This window comes from Notamacropus eugenii, chromosome 6 (assembly GCF_028372415.1).
Source record: "Notamacropus eugenii isolate mMacEug1 chromosome 6, mMacEug1.pri_v2, whole genome shotgun sequence".
NCBI classification, from domain to species: domain Eukaryota; kingdom Metazoa; phylum Chordata; class Mammalia; order Diprotodontia; family Macropodidae; genus Notamacropus; species Notamacropus eugenii.
In genome coordinates this window covers 110,032,667-110,052,625 of record NC_092877.1, presented here as the reverse complement: position 1 = coordinate 110,052,625, position 19,959 = coordinate 110,032,667, and the positions used below count along the sequence as shown (strand labels likewise).

Genomic DNA, 19,959 nt, shown 5'->3' with positions numbered 1-19,959 from the left:
TGTATGCTGTAAAAATTGGAAAGTGTACCAGAACCATGCAAGGAAACTGAAATGCTTCCCTTTCAAATGTTTTAGGGGGACTCTGAAGATCACCTGTCAAGCTAAGGTGTTAGACACTGAGGTCTTTTTTCAAGTTAAACTGCCAGGCATTCAAACTCTACATCAGAGAGCAGAACTCTGATGGTCTGTCACATTATTCAAATACCAAAAGTACATGTGCCTAAAAGAGTATTTTACAGAGAATATACACAAGCAGACACTCACATGGAGGTCAGAAGAAATGATACAAGAATATCTCAAGGTCTCTGAAGAATTTTGGAATTCATTATGTGACTTGGGAGACATTAGCTTATGGCATGCCCATATCAAAGAAGGTGCTGTTCTCTCTTAAGGAAGCAGAATTGCAGTAGCTCAAAAGAATCATGAAATTCACAAATTTAGAGACAGCTCCATTCCAAATGTTCACATGAACTATGTGTACTCTACCTGTACTAGAGCCTTCCAAATTCATTTTGATCTAATAAGCCCTTGGTAGACACACTGTTCCTTGATCCTGACATAGTGATGTCATTTTGTTCCTCTTTGAGCAGAATAGACAGCAACAATGACATCCAGGATCAAATGCAAAATCCTCTGTTATCCATTGAATGACTTTCACATCCTGGTCATCTCCTCTCCTTTTTAGCCTTTACTCCCCTCTCTCCACAAAGTCTTTGGTCTAGCTACATTGGTCTGCTTGTTATTCCTTATACAGTACATTCCTCCTGATTCCATGCATTTGTGCTGGATGTTCCCATACATGGAATGTTCTCACTCTTCATCTTTGCCTCCTATCTTGCTTTAGGATTCAACTCAAGATCAGTTTTCTGCAGGAGGCCTTTCCTACTCCTTTCACATCTCACACATATCTTTCCTCTGAGATTATTCATTTAGTAGTCTGTTGTTGTGCTCTTTTTCCCAGTCACAGCCATCTCTTTGTGACCTCTCTTGAGGTTTTCCCAGCAAAGCTACTGAAGTTGTTTGTCATTTCCTTTTCTAACTCATTTTATAGATGAAGCATCTGAAGCAGACAGAGTTAAGTGACTTGCCCAGAATCACATAGCTAGGAAACATCTGAGGCCAGATTTTAATTCAGATCTTCCTGATTCTAGGCCCAGCACTCTATTCACTGTGCCACCTATTTGCTCCCACTTTGAGAATAGAGAATGTATTTTTGCCTCTTTTTTGAAACCTTGGCACTTAGAATAGTACACAGCACATGCTAAGACCTTAATAAACATGAGTTGACTGATTGATTTCATGATGAAAAAAATGGTTTGGTCAAGAAGTTCAAATAACATTTGTTAGACATAACAACTTTGAATTTCATTTGGGCAACTAAATCATAATGATTACATTGAGCAAAGTAATTCTTACAGTCATTCTGAAAGAAAAAAATGTGTATGTGTATGCATATATGCATATGTATGTATATGTGTATGCATACATACGTATATGTGTATGCATATATACGTATATGTGTATGTATATATATAAATTTAATTTAGAGAGGCAACCTTACCACTTTATTTTAAATAGTGTACATAGGGCTTTACGGATGGAGAGCAGGTCGTTTTTCACTCTCTTCTTCAGTTGATGAAGAAACGGGAAATAATTAGCAGAACTTTTACAGCTTTCATTTAATGAAAAACAAATGATAATAGAATGGTTTTAGGGACAGTGCTCTTAATTTAGGAAGAATCCAACTACTAGTAATTCCTCAGGCTTTAGAAGAGAGAAAGAAATCCCATCATTCACTTAGCCAATTATGTGAGCTCCAACTTCGACCTTGCACAGCTATCTGGTTATTAGATATGAAATTTATGGCCTTTACCTTAACTTTCAAAAGGTTATATTCCACCTTCAAGTCATGTTGATTCTCATATCAGTATTTATTATCCAGCCTTCCACACTTAAGACTAGAAAATAGTAAAGAAATGATAGTAAAAGGAAAGTTCATGAAAAAACGAAATCTATCACCAAAAGCCCCACCTATATGGTGCTACAATGTAGTAACAATATATGGATGAAAAAACCCATTAAGAATAGACTATATTCAAAATGTTAACTGCTTGTTATTTCTATGTACACTTTTCTTTTAAAAAATATAGTTTATAGAGAATTTCAATGAAGTTGATATGGGTTGGAGTAAATCCAGAAAATAAAGTTAAATTGAACAAAGTTATAATATGTTATTACATTTTCCCAATCAGTTTCCAATGGTTTTTAAGATTTAAAAAGGCTTAATCAGGTTCCCAAGTGTGTGAGAGTATTAGACAGAGAGAATGCTAAGCTATCACTATACATGTACTTCTCAACTCCCAAGTGAATTGTGTGTGGAGAGTTATTTAAATCATTCCCTTGCATTAGAACTCATATAAACATTTCATAAGTCAGAAAAATGTCCTTGAAATCATTCAAAAGTATGTAAATTATAATGAGAAGCTGTGTCTTAAAAACATTTATATCCCTTTTTGTGCAAAATTGCATTTATACCTGTAGATAACTCTTTTGATTCATAGGATTTAGAGATGGAAGGACCCTAAAAGATTACCCAGTCCAAATCTCTTATTTTAAAGGAGAGAAAACTGAAGGGCACAAGCTTATCCAAGGTCACCTAGGTAATAAGTAGTATAATCAGTATTGCAACTTCCATCATCTCAATCCAAATCCTCTACTATACAAAGTTCTCTCTACTATACAATACTGTCTCTTATTTATCTCAAAGACCCATTTTATAAAGGTAATCTCCAGACCCATACACAGATTCACATATGCAAAGGTTTCTGTTGGAGTTATGGATTTCTCTGAGACATTAGCATATGATTTATTTAAACTATTATTATTCTTACTATCCAAGGAGAACTCTGGGACTTGAAGTGGGCTTTGAAGAGGTATACTTAAATCAGACTCTCCTTTCCCACATAATGTACAAGATATGTTTCTAATAAAGTCATCTTGATATTCACTACATTTGTCTTGTTGATTGACCTAAAGGTTATTCACTTGGTTGTATTTCCTGATTAATATTACATTGACTAAAAACATTTGGCTGTATTCTTTTTTATTGAGATCATGTACATATAAAAGACAAAAGCATGGACTTTAAAAGTAAACATCCATATGGAAATAACACCTACTCTGTATTTATATTTTGTTGTTGCTCAGTGGTTCAGTCATACCTGACTCTTTGAACCTGTGGACCATAGCATGCCAAAACTGACCCTGGAGTTTTCTTGGCAAAGATACTAGAGTGGTTTGTCATTTCCTTGTTCAGTATATTAAGGCAAATGGAAATTAAGTCACTTTCCCAGGGTCACACAACTAGTAAGTGTGACTTATTTATCACAAGTCATATTTGAATTCAGGTTTTCAAGACTCCAAACCCAGTGCTCTGTCCACTGAGTCACTGATCTGCCTCTGTATGTATGTATCTTGTTTGTACCTCTTTATGCACATTTTTATCTTCTACATTACAATACATTGTGAATTAGCTATGGTTATAGATTACATAGAAAGAACTTTCTGCAATACGTCAAAAGATCAGGGCTATCATATGGACAAGTTTTATAAAAAATAACAAGAGCTATTTTTCTCATTACTAAAATACTGAGGTGGGATCAGGTAATTTCTAAGGTACCTTCTGTATCTCTAATGCACTGCTATACTAATGGAGTATAACCAGAATGTGATGCCAAATGTCAGAAGTTGAATTCCATATACAAGTTCTTTATACAGCATTCAATCATTATAAAGGAATTTATACCATGTTTAATGGGAATAAAATAACATTAATGAGGGAAATTGCACAATTATTACTAATCTCCTTCAGGAACATGAAATATAAATGCCTCTGGCTAACATTTAAAGATCTTCACAACCTTCTTATTTTTCTCTACTTCATACTCCCATTACTCCCCTTCCATACTCTAGGGTTCAGCCCACTTACTTCTCATCACACATAATGTTCAATCATCCATCTCCATATCTCTGTATTGGTTTTCTTTATTTCTTAAATGTTCTTCCTTTTCACCCTCTACCTCTTAGAAACGTTACATTCCTTCAAGATTTAACTAAACACCATGTATTGTAGACCCTTCCTTTTCTCCCCAGCTCTCAGTGATTTTCCTCAAGATGTACCTGATATTTGTGTTTATATCTTATATGTCCCTTTCTACAAAGTTACCTTATACATTAGGATGCAATATGATTTAGCCAGAATTTACCAGCTCATAAGAATACGAACTGGTGCTAAAACCTACATCTTCATGTTCCTGTTTCCCTATCACAACACCTTCATAGTATCTTGTCAATAATGAAAAATAAGCATTCCATGTTCATTGAACAACATTCATGACAGCAAGAAATAGAAAAGGAGAGGAGGCGGAGCCAAGATGGCGTAGTAGAAAGACGCACATACACATAGCTCCGAACCCACAACCCATAGAACAACTACAAAGAAGTAACTCACAGCGAATTCTGCACCCAGAGGCCACAGAACATTGGAGCGAGGGAGATTTCTGTTCCGGAGAGACCTGCAAACCTCTCGTAAAAGGTCCTTCGTGCTGCGGACTGGGCGCTGGGACTGGGAGCTGAGTACAGCCCTGCCGTGGCCGCGGCACCGAGAGGAACAGATCCGAGCGGGCTTCAGGGACGGGATCTCCAGCGGCCGCACAAGTACCTCCACCCACAGGTGACGGGGGTCGGTGAGAGAGTCCCTTTGGCGGGTCGAGGGGGGAGTGGGGTGCCCTCATGGCTCGGGCCCCCTCGGGAGACAGAAGCTGAGGGGCAGCGGCAGACCAGGGCTCCCCAAGCAGGCAGGAGCCTGGATCCATTGTTGAAGGTCTGTGCATAAACTCCCTGAGGGAACTGAGCCTGAGAGGCAGCCCTGCCCTCACCTGAGCATCTGAATTTAATCTCACACTGAATAGCAGCCCTGCCCCCGCCCAAAGCCCTGAGGCTGGAAGCAGCATTTGAATCTCAGACCCCAAACACTGGCTGGGAGGATCAGGAGGTGAGGTGGGTGTGAGGAAAATATTCAGAGGTCAAGTCACTGGCTGGGAAAATGCCCAGAAAAGGGAAAAGAAATAAGACTATAGAAGGTTACTTTCTTGGTGAACAGGCATTTCCTCCCTTCCTTTCTGATGAGGAAGAACAATGCTTACCATCAGGCAAAGACACAGAAATCAAGGCTTCTGTGTCTCAGCCCACTCAATGGGCTCAGGCCATGGAAGAGCTCAAAAAGAATTTTGAAAATCAAGTTAGAGAGGTGGAGGAGAAGCTGGGAAGAGAAATGAGAGACATGAAGTCAAAGCATGAACAGCAAATCAGCTCCCTGCTAAAGGAGACCCAAAAAAATGTTGAAGAAAATAACACCTTGAAAACTAGCCTAACTCAATTGGCAAAAGAGGTTCAAAAAGCCAATGAGGAGAAGAATGCTTTCAAAAGCAGAATTAGCCAAATGGAAAAGGAGATTCAAAAGCTCACTGAAGAAAATAGTTCTTTCAAAATTAGAATGGCACAGATGGAGGCTAAGGACTGTATGAGAAAGCAAGAAATCACAGAACAAAGCCAGAGGAATGGAAAAATGGAAGATAATGTGAAATATCTCACTGGAAAAACAACTGACCTTGAAAATAGATCCAGGAGAGACAATTTAAAAATTATGGGACTACCTGAAAGCCATGATCAAAAGAAGAGCCTAGACATCATCTTTCATGAAATTATCAATGAAAACTGCCCTGAGATTCTAGAACCAGAGGGCAAAATAAATATTCAAGGAATCCACAGAACACCGCATGAAAGAGATCCAAAAAGAGAAACTCCTAGGAACATTGTGGCCAAATTCCAGAACTCCCAAGTGAAAGAGAAAATATTGCAAGCAGCTAGAAAGAAACAATTCAAGTATTGTGGAAATACAATCAGGATAACACAAGATCTAGCAGCTTCTACATTAAGGGATCGAAGGGCATGGAATAGGATATTCCAGAAGTCAAAGGAACTAGGACTAAAACCAAGAATCACCTACCCAGCAAAACTGAGTATAATACTTCAGGGGAAAAATTGGTCTTTCAATGAAATAGAGGATTTTCAAGCATTCTTGATGAAAAGACCAGAGCTGAAAAGAAAATTTGACTTTCAAACACAGGAATGAAGAGAACCATGAAAAGGTGAACAGCGAAGAGAAGTCATAAGGGACTTACTAAAGTTGAACTGTTTACATTCCTACATGGAAAGACAATATTTGTAACTCTTGAAACATTTCAGTATCTGGGTACTGGGTGGGATTACACACACACACATGCACACACGCACACACACATAGAGACAGAGTGCACAGAGTGAATTGAAGAGGATGGGATCATATCTTAAAAAAAATGAAATCAAGCAGTGAGAGAGAAAGATATTGGGAGGAGAAAGGGAGAATTGAATGGGGCAAATTATCTCTCATAAAAGAGGCAAGCAAAAGACTCATTAGTGGAGGGATAAAGAGGGGAGGTGAGAGAAAAACATGAAGTCTACTCTCATCACATTCCACTAAAGGAAAGAATAAAATGCCTACTCATTTTGGTATGAAAACCTATCTTACAACACAGGAAAGTGGAGGAAAAGGGGATAAGCAGAGTGGGGGGGGATGATAGAGGGGAGGGCATGGGGAGGAGAGTCCAATTTGAGGTCAACACTCATGGGGAGGGATAGGATCAAAAGAGAATAGAAGTAATGGGGGACAGGATAGGATGGAGGGAAATATAGTTAGTCCTATACAACACAACTATTATGGAAGTCATTTGCAAAACTACACAGATTTGGCCTATATTGAATTGCTTGCCTTCCAAAGGGAAGGGGTGGAGAGGGAGGGAGCTAAAGAAATGGGAACTCAAAGTGTTAGGATCAACTGTAATGTTCTTACCACTAGGAAATAAGAAATACAGGTAAAGGGGTATAGAAAGCTATCTGGCCCTACAGGACAAAAGAGAAGACAGAGACAAGGGCAGAGAGGGATGATAGAAGAGAGAGCAGATTGGTCATAGGGGCAATTAGAATGCTTGGCGTTTGGGGGGGGAGGGGAGAAAAGGGGAGAAAATTTGTAACCCAAAATTTTGTGAAAATGAATGTTAAAAGCTAAATAAAAAAAAATGTCAAAAAAAAAAACCAAAAACAAAACAAAAAAAAAAAAAGAAATAGAAAAGGATGAACAGAGGAAAATGAAGATACTAATCTGGACTGGAGGGTGTGCTCCCAGGGTAAGGCAGTAAGAAAGATTTGGAAAAGTAGAGTTGATGTTTTTCAACATCTGAAATTTTATCCATGTGAGCACTGCCTACATCAAAAAAATCACACATTATTCTAATAACGCATCTATTTTCATGGCTAACCAATCAATGTATCAATAAGCATTTTCAGTGTCTATCATGTGCCAGGTAAGGGGGATACCAAGAAAATATAAAACAGTCCCTATTCTCTAAAACTTTATATCCTATTGGGGAAGTCAATATACACACACATACATATATACATCTTTATACACATATATATATACAAAATATATATGTATTTTTATATACATTCACACATGTACACACAGGAAACTGCAATTTGAGAAGCAGGATATGATTCTTGAAAAAAAAATGTGGTACTTGAGCTTTGCTTTGATGGAGAATGGGTGGAAGAGAGAACCATTCCTTTCCATACATGAGAATGAGCCACTGCAATGGCACTGAAATGTAAATTAAAAGAAAAGAGCAGTTTTTCTAAAATATCTTGTGGAAAAAATAAGGTGTAATGAGACTGGGAAGATAGGTTGGTGTAAGTTTGAAAACAGCAGTAGAGTCAAAAAGAGAATTTTCTATTTCATTAGTCAACAGAGATTCATAGGAATTTATAGAATAGTGATGTGTTATGGTCAACTCTGTACTTAAGGAAAAATATGTGTTGTCTAACAGTCTAAAATACTCTCTAAACTATAATGACCACTGGATAACGGACATAGTCTATCACTGAGCTCATAATTAAAGGCTTTCTAGCTTGGGAAGGTTTACCTAGGTTTGTAATTCATTGACATAAGTTTTGAAATTCTAGCATGCTCTTTAGGTCCTGATAAACTATCGAAGTAGTACTTTCAAAGAACTTGAGTAAATTAAAACATTACCTTATTAACATATTGATTTGATTTAGTAAAAAAATCCTCTCTCTTTCTCTCTCTCTCCCTCTCCTTTCTCTTCCTTTCCCTCCTCTTCTTCACCTTCTGGATATTTATTCATTCTTTCTTCCTTAAAATATGCATAAATTTATTTTGCATTATAATAAAAAAGAAACCTTCTCTTGACCCTAATAACCCCCCTCAATTTATTTTCATTAAATCTCCTTCATTTTTCATACAAACTCCTGGGGAAGGAAAACACACATATATGTACATATATGTTATATATATGCATATATGTACTTGTATTATATTATATATGCATATTTGTGTAGAGACAGAGGAGAGGAAAGGATGGGAGGAGAGGACAGCAGAAGAGAGGAGAGGAGAAGAGGAGAGAGGAAAGGAGGGGAGAGGAGAGGAGAGCCCACTTTATGACTGAACTTCTAAACTTACCCTTTTCAGTATGGCTTCAGACTTCACCCCTGAATGAAACTGCTTTCCTCAAAGTTATCAATGACCTCATTGGTGCCATAGTTGGTATTTTTCTCAGTTGCCATCTTTCTCAACTTATCTGCTATACTCAACATTGTTAGCAAGCTCTCTGAGACCTGTTACACTACACCATGTTATTTCTCTTGTTTTATTATGATAATTATAGCAACTTACATGTATATAAGATATTTTTCACATAGTCAATTTCATTTAAGCTTTATAAGAAACTTATGACACAGGTGGGCCAAACATTATTATTCCTGAATACAGTGAGAAAACTGAACCTCTGAAAAATTCAGTGATTTACCTGAGTCCATATACCCTGTGAATGGTAGTAGAATTGAAACTGAAGGCCAAGAATTCTGGTGGATAATGAGATTCTCTTTCCACTATGCCTCAGTAAATTTGGGGCTATATTTATTCTCAAATCAGTCCAGCAAGGACACCAAGCTCTTGATTAGATTTGAGGTGGCCAAATTCTTAGAAAGAGTAATATAGTATATTTATTTTGTAGGGAATATTGAAAAGGGTAACTCCTTGTACTTTTTGCAGAGCACAATCATTTTGTGGGTAGTATTTTTTGAAATCATGTATAACAACCATATAAAACAAATAAATGGTCACTTATTCAGATTTGGAAATCAAAGATCTGGAAAGAATTTAGAGGTCATCTCTTTCCTAGAATCATAGGTATGAAGCTGAAAGTGTCTTCAAAGGTAATCTAGTCCAATTTGCCCAGTTACAGATGAGGAGGCTAATGTCCAGGAAGCTTTAGTGGTCATCTGAAATGTGGGTTCCTTTCACAGAATCCTTGGCAAGTGGCATTTCAAAATCCATCTGGAGATTTCTGATGACACAGGAAATTATTATCTCTCAAAGCAGCCTAATGCATTGTCCTGCAGTTCTATTTTAGAATTTGTCTTTATATTGAGGTAAATTCTACCCTATAACATTAAGCCATTTTTGCTCATTTCTCTTACTTAGGGCAGAGGAGAGTGAAAGATCAACGACTGTGGACAGAGTGCTAAATTTCTTGTCACAGGACTTGAGTTGAAATCATGGTTCTGAAACTACCTGTGTGACTCTGGGCAAGTCATGTAACTTCTCTTGCACCTCAGTTTCTTCAACTATGAAGAAAAATAGATAGGATTACACTAGATGATCTCTGAGCTGCTTTCTCACTCTCAGTCTATGATTCTTGAATCTTTTCTACAAAGCTTACCCATCCAAGTGAAAAAGATCTGTCTTTTCTCAAATTTCTCATAATATTTTTTATTTGGATTTCTTTTGATCTTTCACAGTCTTCCCTGCTTTGTGTTTATTTGTTTGCATGACCTGAAATTCAATCCACCATTGGACTATAAACTTCTTGAGGGAAGGATCTATCATTTTTCTTCTTATATTCACATTATCTAACTTGGGTCCAGGTACACTTGCATATATAGTCATGGGGCTTATTGAATGTCTGTTGAATTAAATTTAAAATTTAACCTTTTTTCATATGATTTCTCTCTCATTTATGGAAGACATGTGTAAGCCTACTAAGTCTCTTTTCCTTCAGGTTATACATTATTCTTTTCTACACCTTGTTTACATTTTTTTAGTTTTAGTTTTCATCTTTGTTTTTAATGGCCACTTTCCAAGTTGGAAGTTTGTGAAGATCATGTTTTCAATTGACAAAAAATACAGAGGGTCCCTCAAAAGCTTACCCTATCAATGCAGATGGGAAAAAAAAATGTGAATCTTAGTGTTGCTGGAGGAAAACTAAGGGATTAACTGATTTAATAACTGTGGTCACACAGCTAGTATATATAAAGGGCAGGACTTGATTCTAGTTCTTCCCAAACTGAAGCATGACCCTCTATCCATTATGCCATTTTGGGTCCCTTTATTCAAGTTATAAAATATAATAAAAGAAACTAATATCACAGAACCAATCAATCAGCAAGCACCAAATGCTTCTCATTCTTCATAATCCAAACTTGTTCATCCTTTGAGTGATTTGAATGTTAACTTGTATAAATGTACAAGTCCAAGGCCTGCAACCATAAAAGTTGCTATCTGCCTTTTTCATTACATTAATTTTTCAGATGACTTTTGAAGTTTCTATTTGTTTTATTTGTACTCAATACCAAATTATCATTAAACTATGCTAGGAACCTTCATCAGGGTTCATAGTGAAATGGACTGAATGCATATGAAGAAATAAAAGATGGCAGGCTGAAAAAGGAAAGATGAAGTAACACAGACTGTCATAGAGCACCTCCAGACACTGAATTTGTTTGGTCTAGGAAGACATCAAAAATCAGATTTCGTACATACAGAAAAGGGTAATTAAACAATAATTGCATTGATGCAGGGTATGTGGGGGATAAACAGCTTGTGAATCAATAAAGCATGAGGCTGCAGGCTGAGTTATTTATTGATTTATGATCCATTTAGCTCCAAGTTTACTCTGCATCTAATGCAATTAGACCTACTGTATCGTACTTCATTGGGGAAGGCTAAGGGGAAGGATGAGGGAAGTATTTATCTTTTCATCTAGGGAAACAGAATGCATGAATTAATATCTTTTAAAAATTTTGTATTTCTCTTTTTCCTTGTCTCCAAATGTCACTTTCATACTCTAAAACTGTATCTGCTTGTTTATAGCCTCACAAGCTGTTTTAATTTGGACAACTACAAACAGCATATACAAATGAAGAATTGAAAATATGACATTCCACAGATTTCAACACAGGTGGAACTGCTGTACTTTTTAAGTGAGAAAAATTGAAAATTTTAATTAATTTGACACAATTATGGTGACCAGCTCCACATGTAATAGGAAGCAAGAACAATTAATTTGATCTTCTAGGGTCAGAGCTCCCCTGTCAGTCACTAATTCTGTGGTTCTTCTATTCCCAGTATCACTTTTAGGACCTTCACAAATGTGCCCCTCTCTCCTATGGTAGATCAGCATGCATGTCATGGTTTAGCCCATTCAGAAAACAAAGGGTCAGAGGACTAAAAGATTGAATCAGACCACTGCGGTTCTTTATCCCATCTGGCCACATTTAGATCAACGAGACAGAATGCGAAAAAAAAAAAAAAAAAGGGGATGCTTCATCAACTGTCACTTTCTATAGTCAACTGGAGAAATAAAGCCATAGTTTGGTTTCATCACAGAGAGCTGTCAGCATTTATAAGAACATGTAGTTTTAAAGGTGTGATGCTTGCAAAGTTTACCAAAAAAAGACATAAATTGTTGTGAAACTTGCATCAATTAAGTATCTATTTAAATAAAAGCCATAGAAAGGAGTTCTGGAAAACTGAAGCTATAGAAGTTAAAAATTCCCAACTTTAGCAAATAATTAGATTCAAATTTTGGACACTCTATTTTGTGCCATACTTCTGTTGGTCTACTTGAGAGTAAAAAAAAAAAAATATGTTCTTTCTTTCTGCTTTTTATTTTTCCTGACAAATGGATACTGGAGAGAGGTGATAGACTAAATTTCCAGAATGCAACACACATTTTTGAACATGGCCAATATCGGCATTTTATTTTGCTTAACTTAGAATATTGACTCAGGAGGCAGGTAGGAGGGAGAAAAAATAAGTGCCTATTAATTTAAAAAGATGAAATTTAATGAAAATAAATTTTAAAAAGAGGAGCAAAATTATTCTAATTACAAACCCAGAGTTCTTGCTACTACACTATGCTGATTTTCAAATTATTTTTCTCCTACACACCAGTTTTAGGTTATCACTTTAGTCACCAATCAAGTATGGTCATGGGCATTTTGGCTGGAAACACAGTACCAATATAGCACTCACTGTGCATTATCGAATATTATATAGAAAGAATCTGATTCGGGAGTTCAAAACCAAAGGAATGTGATGACATATCTTCACAAAGCATTTACTAGCTATGGTGTGAACTAGGATTTTAGGGTATTTTTTTTTTCCTTGCCAAGAAGTATCCTTTGTTGCAGAGTCTGTTACTGTGCAACATTTTTTTTTCATATGAATTGGTTTACTGTTTGGAGGAAAGCTTTTTTTTTTGTTTGTTTTACACTAATACCAATTCCTCTCCAATCATTTATTCAAGTATCAGCACAGATCATCCAAGTAGAAAGGTTACAAATCTCATTTCAGTGTCATGCTTTATTGCACATAACTAATACAGATACTATTAATTACTACAATGTTGCGCTATGCTACTTTCCTTAACACACCACATCTATCTAACCTTGAGTAAGCATTTACATGATTGAAATAAATTCATTTTGCAAAGAATTCAAATATGAATATCAGCAGGTGTTTTCCATAAGTAAAATGAGACATGCAATTCACTTCATATGATTTAATTGAAAATTTCATAGAATGTTCCTTGATCTTAGAGATCAGTTAGATCACTTTCCAGATGAAATAACTAAGACCCAGAAACCAAGCAATTTGTTGAAAGACATAAATGGTTTGTTGCAAAGCCCTTGGTATAGGTCAGGGCTTCTTAAACTTTTTTTTTTCACCGGGAACCTTTCAGTGCTTCTTAAACTGTGGGCCATGACCTCACTGGGTTTATGATCCATAGTTTAAGAAGTGCTGGTAGACCCAGGTCTCCCATTTCTGAATTCAGTGCTCTTTCCTCTATGGCATGCTGTTTTCTATATTACTGCCATTTAAAAAATAGTCAAATACATCAAAATTTCCTTGGTAATGAGTGGTATCTTGCCAAAAGAGCTATTTGAGAACATATGAATAATGTTCCAACTGAATTCAATTTTATATTTATTAAGTGCCTACTATGTTTAAGGCTCTATGTTAGGCACAAGAGAGAGGGATAGGGACTCTAATTTTATAAGTTAAAAGAAATATTGGGTAAGGAAATTCTCTTAACCAATGAATGCATGTTGGCAGTTCTCCGCATCCTAGAATAGTAGAGATTTACTGGTAGTACCAAGATTTTAAGTCACTTGGCCATGGTCACAGAGACAAAGCATGAACTCTGATCTTTCTGTCTTCAAAATTCATTCTCTCCCTGATACTCTAAAATAGCCCCCAACAACACAAAACTAAAGAGTGTTAAGGGAATACATATACACACATGTGAATGTGTGTGTTGTATATCTATCTATATATGAGAGTGTGCATGTATTTATATTTATGTATGTGACATATATACATATATGTATACTTATCTATTGCATATCTATAACTCTAACACACATTTATAGATAGGTACAAAGATAGCTATAAATACACATGCAAAATTAGTTATGCAGTATGAAGAACTATGGGGATGAGGAAAGCTTCCTGTAGGAGGCAGTACTTGACCCAAGAATTCTAAGAACCAAGATAGAAAGAAGTTTTGTATGAAGGGAGAAAATGTTAATATCTCCCTAGATAAGAGTTTCTAGTGACTTTTAGCACATATATAGTTAAGTCATATCTGCTGGCTCTTTGGAATCTAACAGTGATTGGGAGAGGAAATCTGGTGCAATGGAAATAACACTGAATTTGGACTGAAAAGACCTGTACTCAAATCCTGACTCTGCCACTTACTACCTACATGATCTCATGCATGGAACTTCACTCTCTGAGTCTCAGTTTTTTCATCTATTAAATGAGAGGGCTAGACTAAAAGATCTCAGAGATGAATCCCAGCTTTAAATCTATATTCTCCACATATTCTAGAAATTCAGGTCTTTGAAAAGTATAATAATCTGAAAAATGACAAATAGGCCAGTTTGTCTAGAACAAAGAATGTGTGAAGGAAAACAATGTGAAGTAAATCTGGAAATGTTAACTGGAGTCAGACTATGAATGGCTTTAAATGCTACAATGAAGAGGTAATATTTTATTTTTAAGTCAATTTTGAACTGGTTCATGTTACTCAGGAGAGTGACATTTTCAAAATAAAGGTTTAAGAAGATTATTTTGATAATTTGGGGAAAATGGAGCAGAAAGGGGAGAGATTTCAGGCAGTCATACCAATTTAGGAGGCTAACTCCGTCATTGCTGTGTAAGAATGTTTAAGGGTCAAACAACAGTGATGACCACACTAGTGGAAACAAAGGACATGTGCAAGCAAGAGAATCCATTTCAATCTAGTAAAATACTTTTGAGTCCCTCCTACTTGAAGGACTCTGTCCTAAGTAATGTCTTTAACTTAATCCAATGCATCCCTCAGGGAGATTATAATTGATTGAATTAAATAAGATGTGGTTTTAATTCACAACTCTGTGTGACCTTAGGCAAGTCATTTGAACTCTCTGAATGTCAGCTTCTTCATCTAGAAAATGAAGGTATTGAAACAGATGGCCCCACATTCAGTGAAATATTTCACATTGCCTTCTATTTTTCATTCTTTTGGCTTTGTTTATTGCTTCATGATTTCTCATAAAGTCATTACCTTCAATTTGCTCCATTTAAATTTTTAAGGAATTATTTCTTCAGTGAGTTTTTGGATCTCCTTTTCCATTTGTCCAATTTTGCTTTTGAAAGCATTCTTCTCCTCAATGGCTTTTTGGACCTCTTTTACCGTTTGGCCTAGTCTGTTTTTAAGGTGTTATTTTCTTCAGTATTTTTTGTGTATCTTCTTTAGCCAACTCTTTTCTCTTTTCTCAAGACTTTCTTGCATCACTCTCATTTCTCTTCCCAATTTTTCTTCTACCTCTCTTACGTGATTTTCCAAATCCTTTTATACCTTTTCCATGGCCTTAGATCAATTTGTATTTTTCTTGGAGGCTTTGGATGTAGGAACTTTGACTTTGTTATATTCTTTTGGGTATGTGTTTTCCTTAACACCATAATAACTTTCTATAGCAGATATTTTTCTGTTGTTTTCTCATTTTTCCAGACTATTTCTTGACTTTTAACTGTTTGTTGAAGTAGTGCTCTTCTTCCAAGAGAGAGGGTGCATTATCTCAAGCTTCAGGAGCTTTGTACAGTTATTTTCAGAGATACTTCTAGAGACCTGTGAATTTTCAGTTCTTCTAGGGTAGTATGATCTGAGTAAATGTGTTTACTCCTCTCCTGACCTGTACACTGCTCTGTAAGTGACCACAAGCACTCTTTTCTGCAATGGAACTGTGAGGAGTTCCACTCCCTCCGCTGTGACCACAAACTCTGTTATTCCAGTGCTCTTCCTGGCTCTGTGACCAGTTATGAGACCTAGATATGAGTATGAGCAAAGCAACAGAGTCTTATCTAAGGGCTAGTTGTTCGACCCCCTTACATCTGTGGACTGACAGCTTGGGAAACAACTAAAGCCCCACAGGCCCTGATGCTGCCACTGCTACTGATTCAGTCACTCCCAAGGCAAGTTCCTTCTTTGCTGGGACCAGGTCTGTGTTGGCCCCTGTGCTGGACTTTGCTCTCCTCTCACTGAGATCTTACAGACTTATGCTGCTGACTTTCTAAGTAGTCATTTGCATGTGTTGGTTGCCACTGCTGCCAATGATTCAGTCACCAGAGGCCTGGAATTTGCTCTTTCTCAACCAGTTGTTAACAGACATTTCCTGCCAACCTTCCAGGTTGTCTTGGGCTGGAAATTTGTTTTACTCCATCTTTTTGTGGGTTCTGTTGCTCTAGAAATTGTTTAGAGTCATTTTTATAGTATTTAACGGGGTTTGGAGAACACCTCAGTTGAGTTCCCACCTTTAATCCACCGTCTTGCCTTCATCCCCACCACCCCTTTTTGACCCCTTTTTCAGGTCAAAATCTATGTCCCAAATAACAAATAGAAAATAGCAATGGTATGAAGAAGAATGTTTAAAATATTATATGAAAGGTACAAATCAAGTACTATGAGGAGGAAGAGGAAGAAAAGGTCACAATCACTTGTAAAAAATGGTTATGGGGGGCAGAAAGATTGATAGAGGCAAAATTTACTTAATCCTTGAAGGGGGATGTGGACATTTATAAACTGAAAGGGAATAAATCCATTCCATGTTGAGGGAATGACAAGCACTAAGGCAATGAGGTGGAAAATCAAAATTATGTTTATAAAATAGTAACTAACCTAGTTTGACCAAAGAATTGAGTAAATGAAAGGGTATTTTAGAAGATAGCTGAGGCTATATTGTGTAAGGTCTTGAACGACAGGCTGAACATTACGGATTCACTCTATTAAGAATGCCAGCAATAAAAGATGTGGGCAGAATCCCTTCTACAGAGTTTTCAATGTCCTTTGAGATTTCTGTGAGTTGAAGCTTTCCTAAGTTTTCTCATGCAAAAAAACAGTGCAGAGATGGCTCTCCAATCTTTCTTTCATTCCTCTTTCCTGAAGCTTCTGAAGCTTTGCTAAGTTTGAAGAAAAGACCAACTTGGCAAAACCATTTAAAATATCTTTAAAATGGCAATACAAGCAATCAGGAGATTTCATCCACGCCTCCTACTTCACAGCAGAAAAGATTTTTCTGAGGAGTAGCAATGTAGGTTTCTATAGAAGCAAAAAATAGCAACACATGCTGATGGTCACATGAAATGCCTCTTTTAATCACTTATTTGGTTTTCCACACAAGTTACAGAAATGTTTTCTAAAAGTTCTAGAAACAGAGCATAGGAAGCAAGGAGAGAGATCTTTACCAAAATCTAAGGGGGCTCTAGGACCTTAAGCTCAATCAGCGAAGGATCCAATACTAACAGGGACTTCAGAGTCCTTCTAAGATGATGCTCTTACTCTACAGATAAAAATACAGAGGCCCAAGGAAACTGTGTCCTGCTCAGGGTAACACAGGTAATACCTGTTACAAGTGTTATTTAACCCATATTCTATTTCTCCAGGGAAAGAGATCTCTCTTCTATAGCAGGATGCACTTTTGGATTTCCCATAAGAATAAGAAGGCAATGGAAGAGTTTTTGGTTGCTTCTATTTTTTTTCCTTTCTTCTTACTATTCCACCAGTCTCTTCACCTTGACCTCACTATCTATCTAATTTCTGTAAATCAGTTGTTTATACAATTGAGATTGTTGGGAATTGCAGACCTTTCCAAAATGAGAATAAGGGACATAATCATCACCACAATAACCAAAGGAGATGTTTTTTTCAATCTTGAAACTTACCTGATGACTGAGGGAAGTAGTTATTAAGAAGGGCATTCTCCTTGGAAAACTTCCAGGATCAGCATTTCTAAAAGTTGGAGAATGAATGTCCCAAGACAGAATTTAGCCTTTTAGAATGAATATCAAGTTAGTCAATAAGCATTTGTTAATCATGTGCTTGGTGATAGACACAGTCCCAGGTTAAGTTCATCACTTTTAATTTCATCATCATGTTGCCAAATCAAGCTTTGATTAACACTACCTTGCTCAGCCTCCTCCTATTTCTAGTTGGAGGCCTGCAAGGTGAAGTCCTAAACTCCTCAGGATGTCTTCTCTTGATTTCAGCTTCATAATCCCTGTGTTTTTTACTCCCTAACATCCAATACTACTTTTCTTCCTCCTTGGATGTTGACTGCCCCCATAAATTGTAAGATCCTTGAGGGCAGGAACTGTCTATTTTTTTATTAAATGTATCCTCAGTGCTTAGCAAAGTGCTTGCCACACAGTAGGCATTTTATAGATGCTTGTTGAATTGGATCTGATTGAACAAAGTTGTCTGTGATTGCACCTATTGTGAAATCTTTTATTGTCTTTTTGAGGTCAGTTACTGGAAATTAAAGAGACTTTGCATTTAGCCAAGAATACAACCAATGCTGAAAGCAAAAGATCATTTTCTTTGATCACTTTAGGAAAAATGCTGCAGGGCACAGAAGGGAAAGAGAAATAGCAAGGGAAGACCACATGGGGAACATCTAACACCTCCAAAACTATGACAGCTTGCCAATGACAATGTCTTTCATCTTCCTTCCCCATGAGTTATCTTCCCTCCACTTCCAAGGTAGATCAAGCAGCCCTGATTAGTTAACAAAGATACAGGCATTTCAAAGGTTTTATATGGGAAGATATAGTTCTTTGTATTTGATTGATTTCCTAACTCAGGTCAAAGACAAAAGAAAAAGTTCTAAATCAACAAGACAACAAGAAGTTTCTTGGTTGGAAGATTTCAAGAATAAGAGATTCCAGATGAGGTTTGTTTGTGCGTGTGTGTGTGTGTGTGTGTGTGTGTGTGTGTGTGTGTGTGTGTGTGTGTGTATTATGTATATGGGAATGCATGTCTTGAAAAAGGTCAGGGCAGAAGCAATCAACACCAGTCAAGATAAGACAACATGGCTAGTATATATACAGATGACTGGGCAGAGAAAGATTAGATAATAACCTCTGTCTTAGAATGAATGGGCATTGGGTGACAGTCTATAAGTTGTCATTTTGCTCTATCAAGTCAAATATTTTCATAATTAACAATGAAGTTCAGATGATATTATAGGGTCTGAGAAAAAGAATAAATATATTTCAAATGATAAGGAGAGGGTATGTTAGAAATGACAGGTAAATTATTCTAGCCTCTTTATTGGGAGCATCATGGTTAAAGGAAAAAGAAGAGCAAAACATCAGGTACAAGCCCTATCTCCATCACATATGGTAGCTCTCTAGGATAAATCAACAAAACCAAAGGATCCTCTTCTACTCAATATAAAAAGTGCTTTCATAATCTAGCAACCTTGATGTTCACTATATTTGTCCTATGAATTCATGTGTAAAATTAGTTAGTTGAGAGTGAGCCCTTTTTAATATTGTAGTAAATTAACAAGGTTTGCCTCTTTTCAGCTTCCTATGCAGAGATGATAGCAAATGGAAAAATGGTTGAGAGACATGGACATTGGTTCTAACCTCAGTGCCTAGATGCATTTAGGAAGGCAAGAGTATACTTAGAAATTCTAACTGAATGTATAAGCACTTGATTTGAGATTTGGGTCTAGGAGATGCCCAAATGAGGAAATTACCTTTATCAGTTAAGGCCAATACATTCTTTACAACTTAGTTGCCTAGTCTACAGCAATGAGAGGCTAAATAGCTTACTCATAGTCTCACAACGAGTATGTGTCAAAGGTTGATCATGGACCCAGGATAATAGCTCGCCTCTTTATCCACTCAGTCATAACGACTTTTTCCCTCTCAATTCAGTTCTTTTTTCCCTAATTCTGGCATACTCTTATTCAAATGTAAAGGATCCATGATTTTATAGTTGTGAGTTTTCATCTACTGTTGAAACCAAATGTCTTACGAAATAGTCTTCCTAAGTTGCTATGACTATAATAAATTCATCACCTCTTCATCAACTCTCTAATAAAGTTCCTGAACCACTTAAATGGGACTGCTTCTAGAAGAGCCCTCACCAAAATCCTTCCCAGCTTTGTAGG

The 19,959-nt window shown here is 36.7% G+C and overlaps 1 pseudogene; it reads left to right on the top strand.

The window, feature by feature from the left end:
* Window positions 1–14,021: 14,021 nt before the first annotated feature.
* LOC140512963 (U6atac minor spliceosomal RNA) lies at window positions 14,022–14,135 on the top strand (annotated as a pseudogene).
* The last annotated feature ends 5,824 nt before the right edge of the window (window positions 14,136–19,959 follow it).